General features: G+C 47.3%; 1 long non-coding RNA gene across 3 annotated transcripts; it reads right to left on the bottom strand.

Moving 5' to 3' along the window:
- Positions 1–1,688: 1,688 nt before the first annotated feature.
- On the bottom strand, positions 1,689–7,515 carry LOC109746775 (uncharacterized). Of its 3 annotated transcripts, none has more exons than XR_005764720.3 (4): positions 5,715–7,491; positions 5,497–5,597; positions 2,485–2,889; positions 1,689–1,978 (listed from the first exon to the last, which is right to left on the bottom strand). It is a non-coding gene; the product is annotated as an uncharacterized lncRNA (long non-coding RNA). The 3 variants fall into 3 exon arrangements; XR_002228854.4 differs by having other exon boundaries at positions 1,689–1,981; positions 5,715–7,489; XR_002228853.4 differs by lacking the exon at positions 1,689–1,978 and having other exon boundaries at positions 2,219–2,889; positions 5,715–7,515.
- Between the last annotated feature and the right edge of the window lie 1,518 nt (positions 7,516–9,033).

Genomic DNA, 9,033 nt, shown 5'->3' with positions numbered 1-9,033 from the left:
TTCGGTCTTAGTTCGTGAGTGCCTCCCGAAGGGCTGTCCGTGTGACCGTCCGAGTTTCGAAGGTCCTCCCGAAGGGCTGTCCGAGTGACCGTTCGAGTTTCGAAGGTCCTCCCGAAGGGCTGTCCGCGACACCGTCCGGGGGGCTGTTCGACCGCCTCCCAGAGGGCTGTCTGAGGAGCAGATGAGGGTATACATCCTCGCGGTTGGGAGGTTGTAAATCCTAGCTGCAGGGATCTGCACCGCCGATCGTCATCGACTCTACTTCCCGCTACGCTACGAGTCGGTAACGAAAAAAATCAAACCTTGTATGCAGTCTCCATAGTGGTACTGGGCTGGTCCGTAGGTCGGAAATTTTTTGTTTCCTGCTGCGTTACCCTACTGGCGGGTCTCCTCAGCACGAAGCTCAGCAAGTACCTCCGAGATAGGAACACGACCACGAGCAAGCAGGTGAGCACGTCGAGGCTCGAACTCAGAGCGGAGACGAGATAAGAACTCATGAACCCGCTGAAACTCCAAATCGGACCGTGTTGTCTGACAGCAACGGCAAGTTCCAGAAACAACTGTCTGAAGAGAGTCAAGCTGACGCCAGATGGCAGAGCACTGTGAATAGAACTCATCAACAGAGGAATCACCTTGCAGAAGTGCGTGCTCTTGACAACCACATATAGGTAGAGAGTATCACCAGAAGGCTGGTAGCGCTGACAGAGGTAAGACCACATTGCTGCAACTGTGCCAAGTCCCATGAACTCTGAGGCAAACTGAGGGAGGACACTCGCAGTGAGAACAGCAGCAGCACGAGCATCATCATTGCACCACTGAGTGTAGGCAGACAGATCATCACGGTACACAGAAAGAGCATCTGAATAAGCTGATACCTGCTGGTCATAAGCATCAACTGCAGCATCATCAAGAGCCTTGGCTGCATCCCGGTCAGCCTGAGAAGCATCAGCAGCAAGTACCGGCGGCACCGGCAGGATTGGGGCCACAGGCGCAACAGGGCATGGCGGACAAGGGACCTCGCCAGAGAAAACACCCTACAGAAGAAGGCCACGCATATGAATGCGCATGAAGCCCACAAACTCAGCATAGGTGGTGCCATCGAAGATCACAGAGCACCTGGGAACAACGACATAGCCCGAAGAAGACATAACGAGGTCTTCTTTTTTTGGAGTCAACGGATGCAGAGACTCGATCTGGATCGAGAGAGAACGGGCAGGGCGGGGGTGGGATCTGGATCGATCCAAAACAGGATCGAGATCCCGCAGCTGCTGGACGAGGCTGCCAGGCGGGGCAGCACCGAGCGGGCAGCGCCCGCAGCTGCCGGTCGAGGCGGCCGAGCGGGACAGCAGCGACCGCGCAGCTGAGCGGGACGGGCCGGACAGCAGCGCCTGCAGCCGAGCGGGACGGGCCGGACAAGGCAGCGTCGAGCGGGACAGCAGCGCCCGCAGCCGAGCGGGACGGGCCGGACTAGGCAGCGTCGAGCGGGGCGGCGGTCGGACGAGGTGGCTGCCGGGCGAGGGGAGGGGGCGTGCAAGACGGCGTCGTGCTGGGGAAGCAGTAGACCCGGGCCAGAGGGACAACGGCCGGAGAGACAGCGGCCGGACGGCGGGAGACGAGCAGGCTAGGAACGAGGCGCACGGAGTTGCAGCGTGCGGGAGGAAAGGGCTAGCCTAACATCTGATACCATATTGTATAATCAGCAACTGAACTTTACTGAGGGCCAAAGGCCATTACATATACATGTGTCAAAGTGCAGGAAACCCCTTATACAATGGGGATATACCAAAAAAAGACTACACACATCTAACAGCTACGAGGCGCTCCGGCTACTGCTTCCCTCCTCCTACCGAGTCCGGATCAAGGTTGCACTCCTCGGCTCGAGCTCCTCCTGCCAAGGACGGATCGAGGCCGACGGGCACCAGCGGAGTACGGGGCGCGGCTGCTGCTCCCCTCCTCCTGTCTCAAGGGCGAGCTCCTCCTGCTGAGACAAATGCCATGCCAAGTAAAATGAAAGTGTCTGCTAGGCCTTGAACATCTATTCCTTGTGGTCTCAATGGAAATAATTCATATCGATTATTTTGTTGACATTCCTATACTAAATGAAATAATACGTCATATAGGCAACAACTCTTTAGTTAGCATTCATACTAATGGGGCATAATAATACTGTTAAGAAACATCTTCTTTTTTGCCCAATACTACGAACATCTAGTCCAGCTTTAGGACAACAGACGTGTCCACATCATCATGGTGTTTCTGATAGACTGATTTGTTTGCATCTTTACAAAAAGCTAATGGCATAATTCCTTACAGACCATCAGTTAATGATTCAGAAGAAAAAATTTCTCACTTGAAATATCACATATGTTTGTCACTTTGTCCTAGAGCTAGCCTAATAGAAGTTATGCACTTTTTGCACCACGGGACAACATTTCCTGTAAACTCTAAATCATATTTATAGAATAAAGATGTGTGATGGCTTACATCTGAATACATACATCCTGCTGTGATATATTCATTTCTCTTAAAAAGCCTTTGAAGCTTGTAATTTTAGTTCAGATGTTTTCTCCTCATACTGATGTTCATCCTTACCACAAATATTTGATTAGACCATACATGTGGAATAACCTTGCTGTCAGAGTATCTGTAATCCAAATTGTCGAATTTATAATCCAGCTGCTGATTCAAGTCAATTTGCTGATTAAAGTCACTTTCATCAAATTCATAATCAGACCCTTCATCGCCATTCCCATAGCAGCCTTCATCTTTGTCATACACATAATAATCTCCTTCCTCGATGTCACAAGTCAAAATTCTGTAGCTCAGCTTCAGATGCTTTGAGGAATCATTTTCTATGCAGGATCCATCTTCATCACTGGATGAAGATCCCTGTAAAATATGTCCATGTAGTTATAAACTTAGAAAAGCTTTTTAACTGTATATACAAACTTCAGTCCGCCGAGAAGTACTTGTTACTTCGAGTTATGTATCAAGATCCATTGCTTCAGTGCCAACATTAGACGTGCATATATGGTAAAAGCAATCCACATTGTTTTCCCAACAAAGCATCCACAAGAATCTAGTAATTAAGAAAGCATAATATATAGATGTGCAGCAGGAGCATGTAATCTATTTTCTCTCACAGAAGCGTTTTCTTTCACAGAGATTTCTTGAAGAAACCTAGTTGCAGTAAAAAAACTCAACAATGTAGTAAAGTCATAGATTAAGATCGCGGGCGAGAGGGAATCGCGGCTAGAATTTTTGCCGCGACAGGTAAGGAAGAAACGGCGCAATCGCCCGCGATAGCGACGCGATCTCCCGCGATTTTGGGAAGGCAGCAAATCGCGGGGTGGTTCCAGATCCGCGATAGTGGCGCGATCGCTTAGATTTCGCCCGCGATTTTAATCTTTGAGTAAAGTATAATACTTGCGCTCAGGTTCGTCAAAACTACAGTTCAAAAACAAAGTTCATCAAAACTGAATCCCAGTTCTTATACTCTGAGACTCTGAAAGTGCACACTTATTATGCTTCTTCTTCTTTGATCAATAAGCACTTGACTTTCCACCTTGATCATAGTAGTATGCTGAAGCAACTCAAGATAAAAGCCCTGTTTAGCCATGGCCAGATTTCAGTAGACTAACCTGGAGTATAATGGCTGTTACACTCCATTTTCACACTTATAACAGCAAAATAGATATCCTAAACCACATTCGCAGGTTACAAAACAATTTGTGAAACAGGGTAGTCTTCACGGCCGGCTCTGGCCCTAGGCGAACATGGGCGACGCCCAAGGGCCCATGTTTGTGTGTGTGTTGGGGGGGGGGGGGGGGGGGCATCACCGCATATGTGTATGTATACCTCCTGCTTTTATACGGGCTGAAAAAAAGGTTTGTGCTAAAGGGCCCAGCGGAAAAGGCCCCTGATCGGGAGAGGAAAAGGCACAGTATCGATCGACTAGGCACGCAGGACGTCTCGCCTCCTGGTTCGCTTGTCTGTTCGACTTCGACGCCTCGCCTCGGCCGCCTGCCTGCGTCGCTGCGCGGTTGCGCCTCCGGCCCTGACCCCCGAGATCCTGCAGTGGAGATCGGCCAGGCCGTGAATCCGTCTCCCTAATCGCCCATTCGCCCTGCTCTGCTTTGCTCAAGGAGACAAGGAGTCAAGGTAATCTGAACTTCTGAAGTTCTGAACACTGCGTACATACATATTTGCCTAGTGCCCTAGTCCTCTTAGATCAGCTGATCTGATTATTCTTTAAAATCTTAGGTGTTACAATGCCGCCAAGACAAAAGTCCGGTGCTGAGAAAAGAAAAGAAAAAAAACGAGAGAATCAACTCATTGAAAAACAAAGAGGTTCTTTAAATAGGTTCTTTCCGGTGGTAACTAGTGTTGATAATCAAAGGCAAGAATCTGAACCGGGACAAGATGATGATCATAATTCAAATGATGATCCTGAAGTCAATGAACATTCCTTGGATGACAGTAAGTACTAACTAGCGTCGATTTTTTTAGAAGTGAGTAAGTAAGTAACAACATATTGTTGTATTTAAATGCAGATATTGATGCTGATGTTAATGAGGACAATACGGGAGAGGAATATTCGCAGCCTTCACCTGATGCTCGGAATGGTGATGAACAAGATGATTCTCTTTTATCTATAAATGATCCTAGGACATGGGATAATCTTGATAATCGGAATTTTAATTGAAAAGGGGCCGGTGAGAGAATTGGGCCTGGAGTTCCCTGCCCGCCCTGATGATGTCGAAGGTAGACGTTTTTCATATGCTTACTATTCCAGAAAGTCACATGATGTTGACCTTGATGATTTTTTCTCTGAGTTAAAAGTGTTGAAGGTAACTTTGCCAGATGATTTGATGTCAGCACCTGAGATTCTTCAATTTGTTACAGCTGTAGGTTGCTATCCAAATGTGTCAGTTGCTTATCGGATCCTCTTGACTATACCGGTGACTGTAGCCTCAGCTGAAAGAAGTTTCTCTAAACTGAAACTACTGAAAAATTGTTTGAGGTCAACTATGTTACAAGAGAGATTGAATGGCTTGGCTACCTGTTGTATTGAGAAGGATATCTTGGACAGAATTGATCTTGATACTCTCATCAATGATTTTGCATCCCGAAATGCTCGAAGAAGTTTTTTTGTGAAAAACTGATGTATTATTGTCGATGAACTCAAGTACTTGGTTCTTATTTGAGGTAATCAAACTAGCAGCGAAAAGTATTTGTTATATTTTGCTACTCTTTTATTCCTTCTGCCATGATATGACATAACTTAAGCGCTTATCAGTTACTTATAGACGTCTCCAAATAAGAATGTGTGGTTAGATGTAAACTTTAATATTTTGCGCCTATATATCTATAGATGTGTACATATATTATCAGTGTAGGGGCCTATTTTTCAACTTCGCCCTAGGGCCCCACAAATTATAGAGCCGGCCCTGGTAGTCTTATTAAGAGACGAAACAGATCAGTAGGCGAACTTACCTTTGGAAGCTCCAGCACTGAATGTTTTATTATTTTGTCAGCGTGAGGATCACCATCAGCTTGTCATACTCCAAGAAACGGACCTAATCCAGACCAGCCTCCTAAATGTTGTAGATCCAAAATCCAAATAGATGTCAGATCGATGCAGGCATAGTTCTACCGTCGAACAAGCAACCAAATCAGAGCCGATCGGACCCAATGGCAAGCAAGCAACAAACCTGAAGTAGCAGTGAAGGTGATGGAACTCGTCGAGGCTGACGTCGCTGACGCGGCCGTCCACCACCAGCCGCCACAGCTCCGCCTCCACCTCTACGGCGCCCGCGTCGGAGCCACCGCCGCCCTTTGCCTTGTGTGCCGGCTTGGCCCATCTCGTGTACGCAGAGGGGAATAAGAGAGGGAAGTAGGAGATGACTATGGGGTTGGATGCGGCCGGAGGAAGAGGGCGAGCCGCAGAGGAGATAGGAAAGGAGAGGCTGCGTGCTGAGAGGCGGTGACAACGCTAAATCGCAGCTTCTCGCCGACCCGGTCGCCCCCTCCTCACCGTCCGTCCGTCGCCACCCGACGAAGGAGCGGGCGGATCGAGGCGGACGGGCGCCGGCAGAGCACGAGACGGCCGAGGCCGAGGTGGCGGCGGCTGCAGGAGAGGAGGCGGACGAGGCTGAGGCGGCGGCGGCGGCGGCAGGAGAGGATAGCGCAACTTGTCTGCGATGGGATCCGAGCGCCAACGATCCGGTGCGGCGCCTTCAAGCGTAGGCGAGAGGAAAGGGTTCCTCTTCGGCGTGGGGAGCAATGCTCTTCCCTTGTCCGTGGGTTCAGACTGTTCACAACTTTCTCAGGCTATCGGCTGATCACTGAGGCTTCTCTGTTGCTCCTCTCTCTGCTGATTATATGCAGTAGGCTTCGACATTACTAACAGGGCTCTTCATGTATTTTTCTTTCTGCTGTAGTGTCGGTTGCATTGTTTGCTGTTCACACAGCTTCATTGTATCTTTCGGTCGCTCTGCTTGATGGCCTTGTGTAATCCTGACCGGTTGATAGCTTCGTTAATTCAAAGCCGGGCTCCTCTTGAGCCTTCGCTCTAAAAAAGAAACTTGTTTGCCCTTTGATTATTTCGGCCGAGGATACTGTTAAAGATTAATTTAATCCTAATAATCAATGCTTAAGTCTGTTGTAGTTACCAACATTGTAATCCTAACTGCCTTGTAAAGTGGGTATAAATACCCGGTCTTCAATCAATGAGAAATCGGAAACGCTCCTTCGCGCGCGAGTTGGAACGAGCGATTTGTTTTCACGTGTTGTCCGTAGCCAGAGAAAGTTATCACGCACGCCTCTACCAAGAGCATTAGCCCACGCAACAAGCGAAAAGGAATGAAAGAAGAACCAGAGAAGAGGAACGGCGACGCCATGCTCATCCCAACGACGAGACCGTGGTGCACGGCTCCGGCGGCGACGCTATCCGGCGCCAAGGACGCGGCGGCCTTCGGCCTTGATGGTGCTCCTCCCGGCGGTCCAGAAGCATCGCACGGCGGATCCTCCTGATGCGGATCGCCGCGTCGCGGTTCGCGGCAGCGACCTACACTGGCAGCCATGGCCACCCCGCAGCATCCAGCGCGTGGCACAACGACCCCATCGAGCGCGACGGCGGGGCCTTGCCCTCCTGGCTGGCAGCGGGGCGCATCATCGCGAGGTCGCGGCCCTCCAAGGGGATGCAGCGCAGTACCTCAGGCGGCGTCCAGCGCATAGCGGCGAACCCGCTCACGCGTTGCAAATCCTCAATCTCCCGGCGGCTACGATGGGCGGTGGAAGCCGAAAGAATCCGATTGATTCGTGAAGGCCTAGAGCCAAACAGGATAGCGATGGCGATTAGAAAAATCCCCATCATGGAACCGTACAGGAGAAAGAGTGGAGGCAACTTTAGGGCATGTATAAAGGTATCTAGTCAGCTGTCTGTAACAAACACCATGTAGGAAAATAGATAACGTGGGGGAGAGAGAAACGTAAAAACAATCGAGTCTGTCTGCCCAAATACCGACGGTCTGTTTCCGGATAAATCGCTGCTTACATATAGCTTATTTTCCATTGTATGAGTCTGTCGCTTGTAGTGGGCTGTTTAGATCTCATGTTCGTGGCCAGACATTTACGGACGGTTGGAGTGTTACAGCCTGCCTAATAGACGCCCCTACTGTGCGTTATGTTTTAGGTAGTCTATAGAGCTGATGTGTGCATATGTCACAGACACCACGCGTCTCTGCCGATGTACATGCCCTTATCCCTTGGACGAATTTTTCTATTCAGACATCCTACTTTCTAATATTTGTACATTAATACCTACAGTACATGTTCAACACACACGCTTGACTGTACTTTAATATGAGCGCATGGGATTTCTGAAATAATTTTTCAGGACGTAACAACTACAGAATAGTCCACAGACTTTCTGTTTAGATACTCAGATCTAATTAAGATAGAGTTCCCTCTTTGTGTTTCCTATAAAGTGAAGTTTGTTACATGTTCAATCTGTTTGCCTTTCAAGTAATCCACATGACATGTTTAATTTAGTGCAACAACCATGTCTTTGCAGTTGAAAATAATTTTCTTGCAAATCTCGACATAAATTGAAGTGTTGTACTTATTTCGACTACGTCAAATAATCGTATTTGCGAATCACAAGGTACTGGTGGCATCTACTGCACGATCTGCAAATTATCCACCACTACTGCGAGGTCTACATTTTTTCATTTTGACAAGATGATTACCTTCGCCGTGCTCTTCCAAATTAACACTTAATATGACTAGCCCAAAATTTATTTGTGAATCACAAGGTATTGATGACATCTACTGTACCATTTGCAGATTATGCATCACTGCTGTGAGGTCTACATCTTGTCAATTTTACAAGATGATTACCTTTAAAGTGCTCTTCCAAATATTAATAATAGATGTGACTACCTTAAGATATCATAAGGTATAATATTGGCATCTACTATAAAATTTTGCAGACTATCCACTATTACTGCAAGGTCTACATCATGTCACTCTCACAGATGATTACCTTCAATGTGATTTTTTAAATATAACATAATATAAGGTAATAGAGATATGAACATCTACTGACAAAAGTCAGACTATGCTTTCTATTACTGCGAGATCTACACCGCATCCGGTGGTTATCTTCAAAGTGTTATCTTATATATATTGAGGTCTACACATATGAGTATATAGCATCAGCTATCTTAAAATTTGCTCCTTTGAAGCAATTGTCGCTGTTCACTAAAATAGGTTACTCTCATAGTAACAAATATTAATGCATGCTCATTACATGTTGATTTTTTTTTCTACTGCTATCATTATTTAAGCCTCATTTTGATTGAGTAAGTCATAGAAAATTATGCAGATATTTGCATACCCCAATGATGGTCTTCTATTACATTGGTTAAATGCATGGTTGTGAAGCCTATGTCATTATTTATAATTATACTGTCGTCCATCTATCAAGATGGAGACCATAATTTAGAGCAACTCTCGAGTTTCTCAAAC

This window comes from Aegilops tauschii, chromosome 7 (genome assembly GCF_002575655.3).
Source record: "Aegilops tauschii subsp. strangulata cultivar AL8/78 chromosome 7, Aet v6.0, whole genome shotgun sequence".
In the NCBI taxonomy this organism is placed as follows: Eukaryota; Viridiplantae; Streptophyta; class Magnoliopsida; order Poales; family Poaceae; genus Aegilops; species Aegilops tauschii.
This window is presented reverse-complemented; position numbering and strand designations above follow the sequence as displayed.